This window comes from Gavialis gangeticus, unplaced genomic scaffold (assembly GCF_001723915.1).
Source record: "Gavialis gangeticus isolate Ggan-Ray unplaced genomic scaffold, GavGan_comp1, whole genome shotgun sequence".
In the NCBI taxonomy this organism is placed as follows: Eukaryota; Metazoa; Chordata; order Crocodylia; family Gavialidae; genus Gavialis; species Gavialis gangeticus.
This window is the reverse complement of record NW_017729022.1, coordinates 162,673,036-162,695,519: the sequence shown is the minus strand read 5'-3', so window position 1 is coordinate 162,695,519 and position 22,484 is coordinate 162,673,036. Positions and strand designations below refer to the sequence as shown.

The 22,484-nt window shown below is 41.8% G+C and overlaps 1 long non-coding RNA gene across 1 annotated transcript; it reads left to right on the top strand.

Annotated features, from left to right (window-relative positions):
• The first annotated feature begins 3,724 nt into the window (after nucleotides 1–3,724).
• On the top strand, nucleotides 3,725–19,044 carry LOC109297083. Its single transcript, XR_002097196.1, has 3 exons — nucleotides 3,725–3,735; nucleotides 5,943–5,953; nucleotides 18,984–19,044. It is a non-coding gene; the product is annotated as an uncharacterized LOC109297083 (long non-coding RNA).
• The last annotated feature ends 3,440 nt before the right edge of the window (nucleotides 19,045–22,484 follow it).

Here is a 22,484-nt window from a genome sequence, read left to right as displayed (position 1 = left end):
CATAAGGATGGGAGGCTGACAGTTTTGCCTGGGCATATGCAAACGTTTGCTTCTATGGGAATCAAAGAAAAATTAACTCTTTGTTTTGTCCGATTAGTTAATCATTTGTGCAAGTTGAGGCTTAGTTGGTAAAATATAAAGAAATAAATCTTAAAAACCTGTAGCATCGGACTATTATTTTCACTGTGCAAGCCTGGTTCAGTAATCACGTTTTTGGTGTTTTATGTACGGATGTCGCTCAAGAATAGGACAACAAGGGCTTTGTTCAACTTGATCATCTCATCAAACAAGGCAAAAAGAATAAAAGTTGGGATGCAAGACTAAATGGATATGATCTGAATGCATATTTGTGTTACATCTAATACAACCAGCATCATAGATGAACAAGATCAAATAAATGGTAAAACCTGACAAAGAGAAGAATAGATGGTATGTGGAGCCATCTGTTTTGGAGGACACCCAAATCTGTCTGAATCTGCAAGGCCAAACTACCAGCTATTCTAAGATCCTCCATTCCAAGAGTGGCCTAATACGCATCTACACAATCAGCTTCTCTCACCATCACTTTGGCTGCAACTTTTTTGTGCAATTAAGTAATTTATTCCTTTCTTCATCCTCCTGATTCTAATGAATCCAAGCCACAAACAAGCCCCAGTTGCTCCTATTCAAGGAGTCTGATTGCATCTGGCAGTAATTGCTGAAAATCCTGAAGAGGAAACAGGGAAGGAAAGCATATTGTTTGTGGGGGTAATAGGTGAAGACCTGCCTCTCTTGACCTATAATACATTAGTGTCAGTGAACATTTGGCAGCCTTCAGATGATTAGCAATGAAGATGAATCAAGCAAAAAAGAGGTAGAAATCTGCCTCATCTGAATCGCCAGAACTGCATAAATTTGCATGTTGATTAGCTGTTCTTTTGTCTGTGTTCCTAATTATTATGACACATTATGTCTTCATCATGCAAGATTCTGATCTGTCTTGTTCAAAATGCATGTAGAAAAAAGTGCTGTTTATTGATTCAACATGTAACTTTAATTTTTATGTTTGCTTTAATTAAATACATATTTGATTGCCTTTGACTGGTGTCTCAGATTTTTTTAACTCATATTTACTTCAACTTGTTAACAAACAAACAGGTAACCTTTCTTTATTCTCAGATCACTTGCTGATTAAAATCCCCCCTCCTTTCTCTCACACCAACCTTTGCTTCCTTGTAGAGCAAGGATTACCAAAAAAAAAAAAATCATTATATAACAAACGAGGCACACAGCATTCATGGTATCTACAGGGCTGAGAAGAAATGCGAGGACCGTAACAATGTTATGATAGCAAAGCAATATTTGTATTACAATGTCAAGGTAATTTTCTTATGCCATAGATTCATGAGCAGGAAGGCTAAAAAAAGTCCCTGGATACAAAGACAATTTGTTTTGCAGGCTTACTTACTAAGGGGTTAGATCCAACTTTGTTTAAGGCAATTTATTTTTTGCCATTGGTTTCAATGATAGCAAGATTACGCTCAAAGGGCCTGATGCAAAGGCATGTGAAGTACTCACAACCCCACTGATTTGCTTGCATGGCTCCAATATTCAGTTGGGTTTTTTTATTTTGTTCCTAGGCACTAAGAAGTTTGCACTGGAATCTATTCCTGACTGTAGTCATGCAAAAGAGTGGTTTTTTTAGTTTTCTGGCCAAATAAAAATTATAATTTAGCATTGATATAAAACAACATTTTCAAAAATTTTTCAGTGGGCACTTCTACACATGCCACTATGGCTCTGCTGTTACTGCACCTAAATGACAGCGCAGTACCAACCCATATTGTGCCAGGCCAGCGGCGCATGGTTATTTTTAGCTGCTATGTCGCCGTAGCAACACGCTATACTGTGGGAGCATGTTGCTACGACAACATAGCTGCGGTGTCATGGCTTGTGCCTGCGAATGCTACATCTTCATAGTGCATTGCTACAATAATGTAGCGTCACGTGTAGACACATCCAATGACTCAAAAAATATTTCGGGTTGAATGAAATATTTTGTGCAAGCAAAAATATTATGCTAGGTGTTATAATATCATTTGGTTATAAAAGTAAAGTAAAGTTAGAAATTAAACCTTGTTTAAACTGAACCATCAAAATGTTTCATTTTGAAGATGTCATAGCAAAACATGTAGCTTTTTTGGAATTTTTCCAGGTTCTTCAACTGGAACAATTCACCTTAATGTTTCATTTGACTCAAAACTACATAATAAATGGGGAAAAAAGTTTGGGATACAAAATTTTCCCAGCTGTATTCTCTAGTAAGTAAAATTAGTTTGTCTTTATGAGTTGCTTGGTTAGTTGTGGGGCTGGTTACTGAGTCCTGGATTGCTGGTGATGGGGGGCACTGGATTTCCATAGATTTTTTTGTTTGTTTAAATGAAGATCAACACACCACCTAAGGCAATTTTGGGAACACCTACATATTTTCTTAAAGCTTGAAAATAGCTATTTAGTAAGCTAGTCATTTTTCTTTTACCATAAATCCTGACCAAGTCTCTTTCCATTTAAAACAGCACACGAAAAATATCAAATTTCTAAAATCTATCCCTTGTGAAAATAAGTCTGTAACCTATCAATATTTCTCTAATGCTGGAAATGTAATAGTCACTATACAAATGTACATTAAAACAAGATTCTAGAAGAAAGAAACACTGTATATTCAAGCAACTCATTTAGTCTTTATTTTTAACCATTTCACTGTTGTAAATCCAACTGAGATTTGAAACAACAATGCCTACAATTATTCACAGATCATGGCACATGATTGGCTATAGGCATAATCAGCTGCTTAGAACCCAGTGATCAACTTGACAGTCAGGTAAATATAAATCCATATTCGGAGATGATATTCAAAATGTTTACTAAATACATGAATATCTGAATACAAAGGCTCTGATAAAGCCATGGAAACAAGGAAAGAAGTGGTCATGCTTATATATTTTATAATCCTTAGGCTTTGTCTACATGGTAAACTTGCTGTCTGGCACCAGTGCTCTCAATTACACTGCATTGCTCCATGTAAGCTGCCTATTGCTAGTAGCAGTGTAGCCACATCCATGCTGTACTTTGGCTCAGTTAATTAAAACCGCCAATTACCCCATTCGTATGCTAATAACTGCTCCCACATGCCTCCTAGTGGCAGCTACAATGCTTCGGGAATAAAAGGCAGACCATACAGAGCAGTACAGCATGCAGAGGGTAGTGTACCACTGCCAGTAAATTTGTCATATAAACATAGCCATATGGATAGATGGCAACACGCAACCTCCTAGTTGAGTATAAATTATAAGAAGCACTCTTGACCACTCACACTATGTGAACTTGGGGCAAACAGGGAAGCTGATAGATCTAAAATAGTCATACCTCTGATTTCCATTCATCACTGGAAAGAACTTGCTTGAAATATGAAACTAATGTGATCTCCATTCTTCATACCACAATGAATGGTGAGCCAAGGAAGTGTGAAGATGACAGGTGTTGCCAGACATGTTCATACACAACTGTTTCAGTAAAGAGATCAAATCCTGAGTGGGAGCAGGTGGGATGATAAGGAAAAATTTCAACAAAAGTCTAAAATGTACTGTCTTTAAAAAAGCTCGTCTTCAAAAAAGTAAAGGAAAGCATCACTACCAAGAACCTATTTATAAGATTCTACTAACAAGCAAAGACATGGTTTTAACTCACATATGTAATGTAACTCAGCATCATGAAGAAACATCAATTGCAAATCAAGAGAAGACCTTATACTTTTGTCCCCTTCATAATGTTTTCCCACAAAAGGAACAAGAACCCTAATATTTATCTTGAAACTGCCATTAAAATCCTTCTGAATGAGGGTTATATATAAATTGCATTAAATAGGAATGAAAGTATTCATTAGGGATGTGCGAAACGGGCTCTATTCAATTCGGATTCAGATTTGGCCCAAGTCAGGGACAGAGATTCAATTCGTTGATTCGGATCACTGTCCCCGATTTGACTCGGCTGAATCCAAATCTAAAGGTTTGATGCTGATTCAGAGAATGAGCGATTCGGCCATAGACACCGCTTTAAATGTTTTTTCTACATACTTTGAGGTACCAGGTGCAGCTCCTGAATGCTGCCATGCTGGGGCAGATGGAGCGTCCCACAGGAGTGCCCCCCCACCTCCACATGTGCTCAGAGGTGAACCCAGAAGTGACCAGAACTACTTCTGGTCCACTTCTGGGTCTGCCGGGGAGTGCGGGGCGGGGGGAGAGGGGGGCCACATGCTCCCCGGTGAACTCAGAAGTGGCCCAGAAGTGCTTCTGGTTCACTTCTGGTTCTGCTGCCGAGCCAAGCACACTGGGGAGCTGCCCCATGCTCCTGTGGGATGCTCCATCCGCCCCACAACTGCTGCATTCATGAGCTGCCTGCTACCTTGAGGTATGTACGAAAAACATTTAAAGCTGTGTCTATGTCCAAATCTCCGAATCAATTCAGAGGATTCTGATTTGATGTGGAGAAATTAAAAGGTCTCCTGATTTGATTCAGATTCAGAGATTTGGCCACTGAATCAGGCTGAATCTCCAGCAAATCGAATCAGCAACTGAAGCTTTGCACAGCCCTAGTATTCACCAGTAGGTTTGCTGATCAGGATTTCTGATCCATGGCTGAAACACAGAATCTTTTACCTTTGAAAACCTAGTTGTTGTGGCTTGAACTGTAGCAGTGTCTTCCTCACACTTCTCTCCATCACAACTCCAGTATCCAAATCATCCATGAGAATTAAATCAGGAAAGAGAGTGCTCAGAGACACCATACCTTCACCAAAATAGCTAACAGTTCAGTCAGGGACTACCTTTCCTCTACAAATATGTAACAGCCTACCCCTAAAGAAACCCACCAAGAACATATCAGTTCACCCCAACTACTGCCATTTCCAGTCCTCTTGTTCCTAAGCAAGCTCATGGAGAAACTAGCCAAGACAGCTACAGTCTCGCATAACTTTACACATGGTACAATCTGGTCTAATTAATAACAGGACATGGATCTGAAATCACATCTCTTAGGGTTTTGAAAGTTCCATCCTATCCGGGTGAAGATGACCTTGCCTTAGGTCATGCTTTTTGTCATTTCTCAGGTGGACTACAGTAATGTGATACATTTAAGCATGGAGCCTTCCAGACTTAGGAAACTCCTTCTAATAGAAAATGCTGCACTATGCATCTTCTTTGTGAGAAAGTGCACTAAACCTGACCTCCACTCCCTATACTAGGTGTCCATAGCATTTTTAATCAAGTTCAAGATCTTCATTGCTAGCTTCAAGAAGCTTATGGACTGGGCCCAGGATAGGTCTAAAATATTGCTTCAAACTCCCAGGTGAAGTATGTGGTCAACAACTATGCTCCTCTAGCACCAGAGAATTCCCCACCATTGGAGTAAAGCTCATCTGTGCTGGGGACTTTTTTCAGAGGCCAGTCTAAGACTGTCAAAAGTATTCTCCCCAAAATTAGGGCCTAACACAAGCCTCAGTACCTTCCACTCCAAACATAAGTGCATTTCTTTGACCTTCTCTAGATAAAACACATTGCACACTTTTTTTAGAACAATCAAACACCTAAAAAACTTACTAAACATAAAGACCCTACAGAACACATTTCTCCCACTGGAGAGAAAACAATAGTCATATCACTTAATGCATTATTGAAAGGGGCTTCAATACTGTAATGACTAGCATGGCAAAAGAAACTATATAGAATAGCAGATTAGACAACTACTCTGGGCCCCTGGCCTATAATGGAGATGGAGACAAAGATGGAGCCCAGGGCCTGCTAACCAGCCCTAGTCCCTTGAACAGACTAGTAATAGCAAAGGGGGCCTTAAGTAAAATAGCTACCCACCACAGGTGCAGGTGGTGATTTACAGGCCTGGGGCAGAAGTAGAGGGTCAGGTGACAAATTAGGAACTCAAAGCCAGGCTCGAGCACAGAAGGGGCAGTCTGGCTGTAGGAGCTGCAAGAGGCAGAGCTCCAGGGAGGAGCTGGTGCAAGCTGCCTACAGAGAGACGACTTTGTGTCACAGAAGAGTGGAAGAAACCTAGCACCTCAAGCCTTTGTGTTGGGACTGCCACACTATGAGATTAACCCTGACTGGAGAACTTTTTGTTTTGGGAATGGCACTCATGCTGTGATCTATATTTTTACTGGCGGATTGGAGACTACTGGGTGCTGCAGGGGTACCCAGCACAGGGCACTTTCAGGGCCTTAAGCCCAATGGGTAGTATGAGGCAGAAACCCAACCACTTAAGAAAGAGGACTGCTGTGTGCTGCAGGACTAAGCATCTGACAGCAGGGGGAGGGGGTACAAGCCCAGAGCCCTGAAGGGTGCTTAGGGGCATAGAGCCTAAGGGGCAAGTGGGGTCTGGAAGTCTGGGTTTCTAGTGCAGTGGACACTGAGCAGAAAATCCCAGCTAGATTAAAGTGGACCAAAGTCAGAGGGGACCTCAGCCCAGACAAGGATCTACTTCCAAAATCCACTCCTAGGGGCAGCTTTCCTATAAAATTATAACATCAAGGCATAGCGGGCCAGATAACAATGGGAGATGGGGCCTGAGAGGCCAGAGGGGTAACAAGGTGGTGAACCAGGAAGAAGACCTTGCTGCTCCAATGCTGGGCATGTTACACCACATAGTAATATAATTTGTATTATTTTCATTGTCTTGCTATGTTCAATCTCCAGCTCAGCCTACAATCACATGCCAAAGTCTCACACACAATTAATCCTTGAGGACCCCTTCCAGGAGTGCCTACCCACCCCACCTTCACCCTGTCCTCCTCAAGCTTCCCATCATCCTCCCCGTTTAAAAAGCCTCCGTTCCCTAACCAATTAGGGAATTTATTTATTTTGAGACTCTCTCTCTGCCACAGGACAGTATGTATGACAAGAAAAAAGGGGTCCATTTGTTGCTTGCCTTGCATTGCCTCACTCTGCCTACATACCAGCTGCATACAGTGCCGCAGAAGTTTCATTCTGCAAACCTAGGCAAGCAGTAGTGCCATCTAGAGTAGAGATAATACTAGTCCAGCAAGACCCTCTACTAGCTTGCTAAAGTCTGAGTGCTAAGCACAAGATGGCTGGGCAGAATACAGTTATTATGGCTATAGTCAAGGCACAACCCACACTTAGCCTGGACCTGACTAACTCACACGGAAATCTGCACAGATGTAATGGTCTATTCGGGCTCTTCATTGTCCCTATGTACATTATGTCTATTTAAATAAAGAATCTGCATACAATCTGTATCACCCAAGCTTTTCAGCATAGATATTACGTTATCATTTAAATTGTGATTTTTTTTTTTATACATTATATTCAGTGTATTAAATGAGCTTTAAAAAGGATGATGACAAGCCATTTGGCCTTTAATATTGTAGATTCTTGTCTGGAATGTGATCCCTAATCCAACTAAGGCATTTTTTTCAATTGATCCTTCAAGCACTGATTTTTTTTTTTTTTTTTAAGAAGCACTTAATGTAAATCCTATATCCAAATACTGAGCCAAGCAGAGCACACTAAGCTTGTGGGATCTGACAGGATCACAGCAGAAGTTGGTAAGGCTGTAGGCCACACTTCCAGGAAGCATATGGAAACCAGCTACCATAGAAAAAACATGTAATATAATGAACAGCAATATTAAGTACTCTGCTGAAGAGCAATGTTCACTGAAATTCACACTAATTAAAATAATATGGCAAAAGTCACCTGTTAGAAAAGCTCCCCCCTCCCCAGGATAGGGTCCTTAGTAATGCCAGGCTATGACCATTATTAAATATCCCGATTAAAATGAGGTGGGTCTGACAGCTGTGGAGTTTGTTTGCTTCCTTGTAATTTAGTAACTGTAATAAACTACTATATTTTTACATTTAGGAGAGGTAAAGCCCTAATTTGTACAAGCCTACACAAAGAGTTTGTATTATATGACTGTCAAGCAGGAAAGGAGTATTCTTAAAATAATATCAGTATATTGGCACAACCCCTAGTGTGTACACAGTTATATTGGTATGACAAAGTTATACTTTATAAATTATTAAGGTAATTACCTTGCTCAGGAATGTACTTTATACACGTATAATTGTATCGCACTAAACAGATCATCCCACGTGAACTATGCCACTATTGTTAAAGCAGTACAAGTCTTGTAGAGGAACTACCTGCTACCAATGTTTCTTCTCAGCTAGGGACAGAAGTTACACATTAACAGGTTTAAGTCTTCAGAAACTGGTTTAAACCTGTAAGAGAACAGAAGCTCAGTGCACATAAACCAGTTTCAAAATGGCTGAAACTGTTTTAAGATAAACCTGGTTGACCAAAATCAATTAAGTCAGATACTACATTCAAACTGGTATATGATACTTCTGTCCCAGACCCCCTCCTGGTTCAAGTTAAATCAGAGTCCCCCAGCACCCCAGCATAGGCTGTGTGTTCACTCCCTCTTCCTGCGGCCCCCAAGGTTTCTGGGATTTGCAGTCCAAACCCACAGTAGCTCAACTCTGCAGGGTTGCTCATCACTTCATCTTCATGCTTTCAGGTGCCTCTCAGATTTGTAGTCCATGATCACAGCCAGCAGGACTCCAGAGGGTTGTTCCCTTCTGTTCAATACATGCTCACTTCAGAGAGAGGACTATTCTTGTTCAAGCTTTTATGAATATTAATAATATTATTAATATTATTAAATATTATTATTAATATTAAATATATTAAATATATTATTAATATTATTATTAATAATAATATCGAAGACGTGGCAGGCGAGAAAGTACGGGCACACTGACAATTCATGAAACAGCAGCAACCACAGGTAAAGGCACCATAAGCAAAATCCCAACACCTTTCATCAGCGATCTATCCATAGTGTTTTATTTTTAAAGAAGAATTTCATGGATATAGGTGCATTCTGTCATTAAAGGATTTCCAGACATATCAGAGCTGCACAAAACTCAACAACTTTCATTTTAAAAATAGACTATAGTTGGAGGTAAAAAGCTTTGATATCTGTGGAGCAAAATGCTTCAAAAAGAAAAAAACTCAATGTTTTGGAAATACATATTAAGTAAAGGTGTTTTGTTTTTTGCATGCCTTTGTGGGTTGTTGGGGTTTTTTTTTTTTAATTGGGCACAAATCTCTGAGCCTGGATTTCCACCTCTGGAGAATATTACTTCGACAGTCCAGATAATTGTTCTTCCTTCCAAAAGGTTAGGAGATAGTAAGTAGCTCCACTATTACAGCACTCAGGTAATGAAAGGTTTAGTTGTCTCTAGAAAGAATGCCTCTTTTAGTCACAGATTATTGTTTGTCATATTCCTTTGTTTGCCATTGTAATCTCTGTAGTCATTCCCATTGATAAACAAACAAGTGAAAAGATGCAATGAGGTGTAAGAATAGATTTGCACAGGGCAGACAACTGAACATTTAATTTATTTACCTCTCCTAACAGATACCTGGGGTGACATTTATTAATAAACGGCATTATCAGGTGTCTGATATGTAGCTCACAGAAATTAATTACCCAGCCCATGGTAAAACCATAACAAGCCTGCAGTGCTGTAACATTTGTGCTAATTGAAAATGAGATAAGTGCTGTGGGTGCAATTTGCATTCAATGCAGTGTATTAATTATCTTCAGTTCTCTTCATGATAAATATACCTGACTGAAACACTCTGCTAATTTACAGGGTAATAGAGTCATAAGTGGATTCCCTTAGGTGACCAACTAAAGGCATCGGGCTCTTTGCAACATCAAGGCCTTAGTCTTTTCCAAGCACTTAAATTGGCTAGCAAATGTTATATGATTTTCTTCAGACTGAGTTGAAAGTACACAGCAGCAAACTCTTATTATAACCTATTCTACATTCAGTATGACATTAGAAAAAAAATAACACTTTTCCATTTCATAAAGTTAAACAAGTTACATTTCAATCCCATTAATGACACGCCACAAAGCTTGTTATCCCCACAAAGAAGGGACCCATTTTTTCCCCTCATTCATTTCAGTGCCATATTATCTTGCAATTTAATTACATTTTTTGTGTGGAATATAAATTACTTGACTCTTATAATACCAGTAATGATCAGGAAAATACAGATTTAAAGATACTGTGTAGTTCCAGAAGATTAAAGCACTAATTGTTCCACTCTCGCTGACTATGATTTATACGGGGATCAGGTTACAAAACCAATATGTGCTCAGGTCAAAGCTCCGCAGTACTACAGTACAATTAGGAATAATGCTTTTATAAATGGGCCAATAATGCAAAAGCTCTTCACTAATCCTGGCCTCTTTAAACCAGAGTTCATGCATTGTCTAAAGGCAACTGCTTACATTGTACACAAGTCATTGTCTTTCAGTCATCTTCATCCTATTACTTGTGATGGCCTGAATTTATCACTAACATTGGAGGTGCTGTTAATAATTTAGCAATGAATTATATAAAGATTTGTCATGAATAATGAGGAGCACTTTCCTGTGCTGCCCTTGTAACAGAATGGGCCCTTAGGTGCTTAAGTCTTTTTTTGCCCAAAGATAGGTGATCCAAATAGCCCTTGCTCAAACTATCTAGACCTGGAGGTGCCAAAACTCACTTAGGCCTTTCATTGTGAGCTGCAAGTTTTGTAGGCACCTGGAATCGCAATTTTGTGCATGCTTCGAACTCTCTGGCCTAAACAGATCAGCACTTAACTGTGGCATAAAAGCTGGAGTCCAGAAACCAGGCAGAGCATCATGGAAGTCTCATAAGGGGCATACTCAGAGCAAATTTAAGCCACTCCAACAGGATCAGGCCCCTGACAAAAAGCAATCACAGGTGTTTTCTTTTTAAATGCAGCTGGAGGAAGAAACAGAACTTTTATAGTGATGAGAGGACTCTCCCAGGAAGTGGGACACCTGGGTTAAATGTCCTTCTGTGTCTGAGGTTATTCAAACAGGCATCTCTACCTCCCAGAAGTGCACCCTAATCACCTGGCTATAGTCCATTGTGAGTGGAAAGCACCCTTTCAATCCTTCCTGTTGAAGAGGTGCCCCTGGGCAGAAAGAAATCCAGATTCCTTTCAGAAGTACAAACAAGATACAGTCTGGCTTATTAACCCTTATTAGCCTACTGATTAGTGCAGTGACCTATGAGGAAGCAATTCTGGAGAAGCAGCTCTAGCTGCTGGTGCCTAGGTGGTTCCAGTCACTGTTCCCAGGATAACATTTTACATTATATACATATATACATTGGATAAGGAAAAAAATACTGCTGGTTGAGTGCTCTAATCATAAGCATATTACATTAGAAGTGGCTGAAGGCAGTACCTCCTCCTCTTCTTCCTCCTTCTCTGGCTGCACTTTGAAAGAAAGAAAACTCCCAGGAGAGGTTTCTGGGCTCTGGTTCCTTAGTGGCTGGAAAAGCCCCCTTGAAGCCCAGAGTCAAGTGTTGATATTCTGGAGAGGAGCAAGAATGCAGATACATCCCTGGGCTTAGAATTTCCTATCGGGTAATTCTAGGTAGCTCTCCACATAGTGGGCAGGTTTTTTGGATCCCATGCTGAGGTTCCTAATTCACCCCACACAGGGAGCAGGGACACCTAATTCAGAGCTATGATTGAGTCCACTCTGTGAACCAGGTGCCCAGAAGTTGGGTTTTTCAGAGCCTAATCTGTAAGCAGTGAAGTTCTTTGTGGACCTAGACTACAGTGCCTTATGCTCCTGTACACTTTCTGCCACCACAAAAATCAGGCCAGCTTTATAGTTATTGTAGAGCAGGGATTTTAAAAGACTCACAAAGGTGTTTAAGGGACTCGTATGCCAGCCAAGGGGCAGTCAGGACCAATTTGTAACAGAGGCTGAGAGAGAGATGCTAAAGATTTAATTTGGTGCAGGAGGAATATAAAACAATCCTTTTAAAAACATTATCTCTGATGGCAGCACAGGCAAAGGGATCCTGCACATATTCTGAGAGAGATCACCTTTCTGTGTGCTTTTTAAAAGAACAGTTAATATGGAGAGAAAACCCTTGAAGCTGTTATTGTGTCTCTTTAGCACACGTCATCCAGAAACATATGTTTCTTTTGAAAACTTTTTTGCCTCAAAGCCAATAATCATTTTGTCAAATTAATATAAAAATTCAGTTCAATAAGAACATAAAAGAGTGACATTTCAAAGCTATTTTTGCTTGTGATTGACTAACATCTACCCTGTCATCTATTATATCACTCAGATCATTTTCTTGCTCTCTGTTAATGAATGTTTAGAAGAAAGAAAAATCTATTGTTCCTCACAGCAGCTCAGACTTTACTTGACTGAAGTGTTTTCTTCATACAATTGTCTTGACCAGTAGTGAGTTTTCTGGCACCCCACACTTCATATTCAGTATCTAGTGCAAGAGAAAGAAATTGGTCATATAGTTTAGGTCCCTGTGTGCCAGTACAAACGTTCTTTGACACTGATGTACCTATGGGAGTATCATCTTGGTGCCAAGTTTACCCCCAGCTAGTATAGAGCCAAATCAGCGGGTTCTACATCATACTGTGCTCTTGTATTTCAATAGCTGCCTCTGAGGCCATGGGTGTCCCACACAGTTTAGAGCAGGTCTTAGGCTGTCTTGCCAGGGAATGGACTTGCACACGCACACACACATGCATGCTTGCATGTGTGCACACCCACCTACACCTTTGCATGCACATGTGCACACATGCACACGCACACATTTGTGTGCACACACACAGACCCTCAGGAGTATTCTGGTTACTATACATATAACACACCCTCTAGCAATATGCTTTTCAATGACAGCCAAATATATTCATTAAACAAATATAAATACCCGTTTGAGAAGGTGAACATCTCAAGACATCTATGTGCAAAACTTTCCATATGAGGTACACGAACTTTCAAATAATGCAGACTGGGTTTTCCTCCCCAGTATTTTCACAGGCCCAAACAGGACAATATTATCGGCAACTACAACTCTAATTAGTTACTTTCCTTCCAACCACCTGACAAACTACACTTAAGTAATAACACTTAACAAACATAGGCATGGCAAATTTTGATAGGGATTCATTTGCAGTTGATGTGCTTCCAGAAATAGAGCTGATTTTGCTGGAATTGTGGTTTAGAAGAAAATTTTACAAAAATTCTGACCAGCTTGAAGTTTTGTGTTTTGAATTTTTTTAAAGCATTTCTTTATACTCACAATCAACCAAAATGATTTTTTAGCCAGAATTTCCTTTTAAGAATTTAGAAACTTTTTGGTTTTGCTCTAATTCAAAATGAAGCCAAATTTTGAAGTCTTAAAACCCAACACAGAATGGAATTTCCATCCTCTAAACAGCTCTAAAACGCACAAGTAATAACAGCAACAACTAGCTTTTATACAGAATGCTTCCTTGGTAGACTTTAAAGTGCCTTATACAAGAGGCTAGTCTCCTTATCCCCATTTTACAAATAAGTAATCTGAGGCACTAGAAGATGGAAGTGACTTGCCCAAGATCACCCAAGAGGTCAGACGCTAGGAGTAGAACTGTACAATCCTGAATCCCAGCTCAGTGCTCTATCTGAGGCAACACTGCCTTCTTTATAAGTAGTATGAATAATGTGTCTTTACATTTTTACCTCGACTAAAGCAGGACACCCAGTGTGATGATGGAAAAAAAATATTAACAAAACCCTAACTTTTAGTATGAAGCACACATTTGTTAAATAGACATCCTAATGGCATTATTGTAGCTAAAAACAGAGACTTGAAAATGCTGTATACATTATTACTCTCATTATCTACCAACTGCAAGAATGCTGTACTAAACTAACTCAAAACACCTCAGGTAAGGTAATTGCTACTAATGGATTTGAAGTGTCTAAAATTGAGCGTTATTACCCAGTCATCACATTCTGGAATCGGTAAAGCCGTTGGATATTGCAGTTACTAGGCTCGCTCACCTCTCAATCATAGGAGAAATTTGAGAAAAGGGGCAAGCTCTCTTTCATCCTGCATTGGAAGAAAAATACAACAATGACACAATATTGAAGCAGCCTGTTTGTACTTCTCTAGTTAAGAAGGGGTCAGTACTTGCTTTATAAGCCACTGTTTTCAGTTTGGAAAACAAGTACAAAAGTTTGCTCTAGAATAGAAGCTCACATAAAAGATCCAGGCCTAAGGCTTACAAATTTTCTCACTACTTTTACATTTAAATAAAAGAATCATTCAGGCCCTCAAAATTAAACGTAAATAAAGATGGATACGTGCCTGTGAGATGTATTCAGACTCTAGGCTAGGTCCATTCCGCTCCAGAAAACTTCCAATCCAGCAAACTTCATCATTCCTGAGCCTGTGTGGCAATCAGAATTACTTTTACTTGTGCTCTATATTATTTAAAAGACTGATACAAAAATCAGTTTACAGAGCTGAGGCATGGATCTGAGCTTTTTTCAAAGTTCATGGGTAACTGAAGCAGGACATCTTGGCTTCTCTCCTAAAAATGTAATAAAATAAAATTTGTGGATGACACCAAGCTGAGAGGGGTTGCAAGCATTTTTGAGAACAAAAAGACGTGGAGAAATTCAAGAGATGGTTTTAAAACAACATGATAATTCAATAATGATACATACAAAGTGCCTCACTTATGATGGCGAAATCAAATGCACCAATGCAAATACCATATTTACTCAAATGCAATATAAGGTTTTTCCTCCCAGTTAGCATGGAGGGGGAAAACCCCTCATCTCATATTTACATATAAGGAAACCTCTTTAAAAACATCGTCTATCATTAAACTGCTGCCCAAAGCAGCATGTGCTCAGTAATGGAAACTAACTATGATCTGATTAAATGCAGCCAGTACTTAGCATGACTATAAAACATATGGGCTATATTGGGTAAACATGCTGATGGGAACCTACCACAAAGACAGATTAGTGAAGCCTATCTGAATGAGATATATATGGCAGTGCCCATTGCATGCAGTTTGCTTACTGCTGACTCATTTTCAAGTCATGGTGAGCCACTACACTTCCTCTTCATTCCCATAGCTGAGCTGCACCTTTCTTTCCCATTTCCAGTGGTTCCCATTTCTTCATCAGCCTTAAATATCTTGCAAGCATCACAAAGTGAGGCACCAAACAGCTTACCCAAAATCCCTCTGTTGCTTCCTCTCTCGGCCTATTGCACATAATTAATGTGGCCTTGCTCTCCATGAGATGAAACTGGATCAGGTTGTCCTGTGCCTCATCTGCATATAAATTTTTGGAGGATCCCAAGACTCGTGATAAGAACATCCAGTTCTAGTCATGGGCAGGGGACTAATTAGCATAGGGATACTTTGTGGGCAGCATTTGGAGTACACACACATACTGAGCAGTGCTGAGCTGTAGAGTCACCATGGCTTGAAATGCTATTGACTCTGCTGGGGCCCAGCCCAATGAACTATACGCTAAAACATGAGCCTTTTGGCTTTAAACTAATAACATGCATCGTTTGTAGGGGTGCGCTGATAGAGATATTTTGGGCCAATACCAATGGCCACTTTGAAACAAGCCATAATGGCCAATACCAATCCAATTGCTGATATGCAGCAGGGCAGTTTACAGAGCAGTGTCCAGCTGGTAAGTCTGTTGTGGAGAAAGGAGCGGGGGGGGTAGGTCGAGGCCCCTATGGTGAGGGAGGGAGGGTGACTGGGGCTGGAGCTAGGGCAGATGCTGCACAGCCAAGGTGGGGTAAAGGACAGGCTCATCCAGAGGGCATGGAGGGTGGGCATCTTCCACTACTGCACTTATCACAAGAGGGCAGGGGGGAGGCATGGGGCCCCAGATCTGCACATGGGGTGAGGGCAGGCTGCTGCTTCAGGCTGCAGCTGGGGCTGTGCTGGGCTGTTCCCAGTGGAGGGCTGAGGTGGGATGTACTCAAGGTGGGCAGTGGTGGTGCTGGGAAAGCTATTGGGCGGGGGCTGCAACCACCCCAAAATTCACTGTAGATCTCCCAACCCCTGCTTCCAGGATGCTACTGCTGCCTATGCTAAACACTGCCCTGACCCAGTCCCCTGACAGAAAATGCCAAGTGCTTCCCTGACCCCATCCCACAGCAGCCTGCCCTTGCCCCGCACACAGATCTGGGGCACACCCCCCCCTTTGTTCCCCTGAAGTGTGTGCAGTGGTGGGAGTCACCCCCCACTCTCCACACCCACCAGACAAGCTGCTCACAGCTCTGTCTCACACTCTGCCCCAGTTGTGTAGCGACTGCCCCTGCCCCACTCCCTCCCTCACCATGGGGTCCTCAATCTGCACCCCCCCCACTGCTTCCATCCCAACAGACTTACCAGCCAGACCCAGCTGCTCCATGCTGCCAGGCTGCACTCATGTTGGCCAAAATAATATAGTTTTCCAGTGGGGGGGACCCTATAAACCAAACATATCTAGATTTTTATTTTTAATTTAATTTAATCTCTATCTTTCATCCCCCTTTTCCCTTGGGGAAAAAAAATTAAAAATTGGAGAAAATGGGGAAGGCCAGAGACTTCAAAGCATTCCAGGTTTCAAGAATCAAAACATGTAGACTTTTTCAAATGCCTGAAAAACTCTGCAATAGTGTAACAAAATGAAAGTATGTGCGCCATTGAGAAATGTTCATAAAATAATTGACACTTTCCAAACATACTCCATAGTCAAAGTCCAAAGAACTTCAGTGACTACAGAAAAACTGAGGTATGTGTATGCCTGGCATAATGGCTTTCCAGTGTGATGGATAAAAAATAAAATTGAATACAATGCATAGGTTATGAGAGAACAAATGACAGAAAGTACCTTGGGGAGGCAGATTCTCTTATGGAAATCTATCTTCAACAGGACTAAAGAAAGATCATTCACTCCATCCTTTCTAAGTGGCAGAGAAAGAAGAACATTGTGCTAATCTTACACCCGCTCCTTCTTTCAAAAGATTAAGTAGGCCACAGTTTCAATAAATTGTGATGTGAAATACTGAAAAGTCTTGACATTAAACACCTGAATAACAATTTTGAACTCTCTGAGATGCCAAGTACTCACAGCCCCTACTAGAGTCAATGGAAATCTTGTGCTTTCAGCCCCTCAGACAATAGGCCACTTTATTTAGATGCCTAAATGTAAATCTAGGTGCTTACATTCAGAAAGTACTTTACAAATTATGACTGAAGCACCAAAATAAGAGAAAGCAGTAAGCAGGTTTACTAACAAAGAGAATGCAATTATTGTAGCATGCAAGAATGTGTTTTTTAGCCGAGCATGAACTGCACTTTTAAATTCAAGCAATTAATTTCAAGTTTCAGAAATTGATCCAAAGTCTTTTGAAGTCAAATTTTAAAAAAAGCCTTCCATGGTTTCAGTCTTTTTTAAAAAACTAGGCCCTTAAGAATACTGAATTATCCTAGCTCATAACTCTGTATGCTCTACAAATCAATTTACAGAGGAAGAAGTTTAAGTGTGCCTGGTTTTTTAACTATAAAAAGAGGAAGTTTCTAAAGTATTAGCTAGCTGATAGTTTGAGTTGTGAATAGCATAAATAGCACTTAGAAGAGGGGTGTGCAAAATACGGCCCGTGGGCCAGATCCTAGGTGCCAAGCTATTCTATCTGGCCCACGGGGCTCCTAAAAATTTTACAAATTAATGTTTCTCTGCCCCTGGCTGCCTGTCAAAGATGACAGGAGCCAGCAGCATTAGGACCCAGCGGCAGCAGTAGCAAGGCCCACCAGCATCACCCCACCGCCAGCCCCTCTGTCCCTAGCCTTAGCAAAAGTTTCTGGCCTGGGAATCTGGAGCTGTTCCCTCCACCTAAGAGGGAAATTCAGGTAAGGAATGGGCAAAGGGCGGGGAAGATCGCCAGTGCAGCAAGAGCCAGCTGGGCCCAGCCAGCACCATGTAGTTCCCAGCTGGCAACCACATGGTACTTCCACTGTGTCGCATCGTCCCGGCCCTGCAGCAGGATCGTGTGGTGCCAGAGCTGTGGGTGGCGAGCAGCAGGCTGAGGGAGGAGCAGTCAGGGTGGATGGGGAGGGAAGGAAAGTGGCAGGGGAAAGGCAGTGGGGGCAGGCATGGGGGGGGAAGTGGCAGCAGGTGGGAGTGCAGGGCCACAGGGGGTCAAGGTCAGCAGCAGCAGGAGCCAGCTGGGAGCCATGGGGCTGAGCTGGCTCCTGCTGTATTCTGCAGTCCCAGCATTGCAGGCAGGAACAGCACACTGCTGGGAGGTGCCCAGCCCTGATGCACTGTGCCGCTTGGTTTCCCAGCTGCAATGCCAGGATCACAGAACACAGCAGGAGCCAGCCCGGTCCCCACAATTCCCAGCTTGCTTCTGATGCCACCTCTACGGTGGCATGCCTGCAGCTCCTCCACTCGCAGCAGTGAAAGCCCCATGCTGGAGCCCACTGCCAGCCACATCCCTTGCTGCACAGGTCTCTGGACTCCGCCCGGGGTGGACAGAGCCTGTCCCCCACTTCCCTGCGGAGTCCAGTGCAGGGCTTCCCCATGCAAGGGTGGGAGCTGCAGGCACACAACACTGAGACCCCATAATAGAGGCAGCTGGGCAGGTGTTGTGCAGGGCAGACCATAATTAGCACTATTTCAGGAACAATTGTTAAAAGTAGAACTGGTCAAAACTTTTACTCCAAAGCATTCTTTAAATCAAAACATCTGTGACAGCAAGAGGCTGCTCCCCTCATCCCCACGCACAGCGCTGCCCAGAGCTGCACCCCACCAAGCACCAGTGCCTGCAATGGGCACAAGCTCCCTGAGCCCCCCCTCCTTCCACCTGCTGTTGCTGGCAGCAGGGGCTGTGTACCATGTGGAGGGGTGGGGGGGGTCCCTGTACCCCACAAATCTCACATACCCATATCCTGCCCACACAACCCCCACCGACATGTACACACACCCAACATACCCTGTGCCCCCCACACACACACAATATAAGAGTGAGACTGCACCAGAGTTTATTCCTCCTGGGTACAGCGTTTACACCTATGCTTGGGACTACAACATGTTGAGACAGAGTGGTGCAGACCCAGCTGGCAGGGGGCCCCAGGGGTCAGGATGCCAGCCCAGAGCTGCTTCACTCTGGCTCAGTGTGCTGCGGATGGGCTGGCTGGGGCACAAGGGTGCTACAGTGTGGAGCTAGCTGACAGGCAACCCCAGCACTGTAGCACCTCTTATGCCCTAGCCAGCCCCAGTCACCATTTACATGTGCATTGCAGTGGAGTAAATAACTCTGCCGTAGGATAGTACATGTGTCAGGAAGTACTAACCTACGACAAAATTAATTAGTTTACTCTAGCCTAATAGCTCCACATGTGTAGATGGTGATGCTTTACTGCAGAGCTAATTAGGCAACTCCACAGTAACCATCTCATGTAGATGTCCCCAGTATTTGAAGTAAGGCAAAAACCAGATAGTGATAGAATGGAATGAAACAAATAAATACAAAATTATTCTTAGTCTCAAGAAGTCACATTCCTGACAGAGTGGTCTTGTCTGTGCAAGCAAAGCATCCCATCTCTGATAGCCGGCAGCAGTAACAGGTGCAGCTGAATCAAAACCAAGCACAGATTAATGGCAGGTGTTGTGCAGGGCAGACCATACTTAGCACCATTTCAGGAACAATTGTTAAAAGTAGAACTGGTCAAAGCTTTTACTCCAAAGCATTCTTTAAATCAAAACATCTTCTGTGAAAGCGAAGAGGGTTTTTTGAAAGAAGCTCTTCTTTTCTCACAATGATTCAGCTTTTGTGCAAACTAATTCCTGGGGGGAAGGGGGGTTTCCACTTCTCTTTGTCCTCTGGTGCTCTAAAATAGAAATGCCAATATTTCCAAGTGAAAGTAAAGCTGGGGTGTTTCTCCAGTGTTCCATATGGATAGGACATGGTAACAGAGAGACCTTGAGACTCAGATACAAGATTGCTTGATTCTGTTCCTGACAGTTCCACTGAACCACAGGCATGTTTGACACGACTGAGTGTCTCTGTGCCTATAAATTTGCCCTTTTGAAAACAGGGCTAATACATACCTGTCTCTCAAGCATATATGAGGTTCCAGTCATGTTTGTGAAGCCATCCAGAAGCAAAAAAGCATAATAGTGTCAGTGTGTTCCACAGAACTGTTGAATCCAGAAATGACACAATGGCCAACTGCCTAACCAAAAGATTTAACATGTCAATGTTGTTATGTTATGCATCAGCAAGGTGTAGATCACTCAAATCTAAAGAAGCGCCACACTGTCAGTTCAGCTATCAACTAAAACAACATAGCCATAAAATCCTAATGAGCCTCATGTACTTGTTACAAATAGTTTTATTAATTGACATGGTCAAATTAACAGGCAGCAATATTTTTTTTATGATAGTCTTAGTGAAAAACTTAATCCCAGCATTCAGTTAGTAGTAGTTTGTTATGGGCATTTAGTCATGTTAATATTTATTTTAAAATCATGAAGCTTTAATCCAGGTGATTCAATCAAGTGAAAAATGTAAGTCCTTTGCAGTTATACTTCTTTTTTACTGTATTCCCAAATGACACAGAACTAGCTTCAGCAGTGAAGATGGATAAAATCTCAGGGCAACTAGTGTGCACTCAACCACATGCCTGATCTCTGCATTAACCTAGTTGGAGAGAGAGAGGAAGGACTATTTTGCGTCATAGGAACCAGCATAAAGCCCTAATCATGCAGAAAAAAAAACCCATTGCTACCTGCATGGGTGAAGAATGATTGACTCACAACTTGCTGACAACAGAATTAACTGGTCAGGATGTTTGTATTTCCCACCTCAGAATAATAACCAATCTTCACAACATGTGCAAATGTCTACATCCCAACTGGCACTTCTGCATACTGAGGATGCAATGTAGACAAGCACAAGAGATATTTATCTTGATTATCTTATCAGTCAACCAATGACAGTTTATGCCCATCCTCTTGTCATTTTGCCTCTCCTGCCTCACTGATGCCAGGTTTTACTATCCATCTGTCCACTCCACACTTTCTTCTCTACTGCTGCTTCTGCCTTCATTAAACCTCTGTAGTAAAATGATCTGTTCTTACCCTCTGAACTCCTTTACCTTCAGCTGATCTCTCTGCTCCCCAGTAACCCTCCAAGACCTAGTTCTTCTATAATATCTATAAATCTACCTTTAATCTACAAGATGCTGGCTAGGTTGAGAGGAATAGACTATAGTATTTTATCTATGCAAGATTTCAAAAACCAATGTATAAAAAGTTGTTGCTATCTTTTATCCTTCTCCTCTTCGTTATCTGAAATGTATATTTTGCATTAGAAATGGTCTCTGCCCCAAGAATTTACAATATATAAATACAATATCTAGCACAGAAAGGCCCCAAATGTAGCTACGGTTCCTTGACATTTCTATAATATAAACATTTAATATATAAAATAAGCAGGTAGTATGTCATCTGTTCTTCAAAGTATTTATGGATAGCTTTCCAGATATTATTGGTATTTATTTTAAATCTTCTACTATTCAGAGGCCTCAGTTTAGAATCTGTTTGTTCCTAGGGCCCACATCATAGTAGTAAAAAGTTTTGGAATGGGGGGAAGGGGTAGACAGATCTTGCCCCAAAGAGCACCACATCTAGAACAGAATAATAGACAAGCTGGTGACAGATGCAGACAACTTGGAGGAATAGGCTCATACGGGACAGTGTGATAGTGCAGCAAATGTTACAGCATTGCAGCCATTCCAAAGTGTAGGTAATAAACATTGACGTTTTGGTGAATGAGGTCTGTTGCCCCTCAAGATATAAATGCTGATGTATACAATGTGCCTTTCACAAACAAAGCATTTTGCTGAATTACAACCTCTAGCTATATGGATTGATGCCCCTTGCCACAGCGGGGCACTGCCTCCACTGAAGTTGGTGAGATGCAGCAGCCACAGTGCACAGCCATTATATAATGGCAGCAGCCACAGTGCACAGTCTCTATGGGCCACAGTTAAAGAATATCTCATCCCATTAATGGAAAGGGAATGTAGCTAGCCATTTAGCCATTGATCTCAGGAGACCATGGGGATTGCACCCTTGGTAGGTTACTGGGTACCACTACAGCTTCTTGAGTGGCTGAGTCCTATGTGCAACAGGCAGACCCTCCAGCAAGATGCACTCGAGCTTGCACTGGCATGCCGAGTACCATTTTGTCTACCCTGCCTCTGACACCTCTTCTCTAGCTCATCATCGACCCTCTCCATCTCAAAGCGATGTAGGTCCTGCTTCACAGTGGCTTTCCACTTGCAGCAGTCTGAAACAACTGATTCCCAGCATTCCCATTTAGTGAGATACGCGGAAAAAAAAAGGTCTAGCTGTAGAAATGTGTGGAGAAATTGGCATATTAGGCAAACACTTTTAATAAATATGAATAAATAATAAAGTTGGTTGGGTTTGTTTCAGTAAAACTATTGGGAGCCCAGCACGTTTCAAAAGCA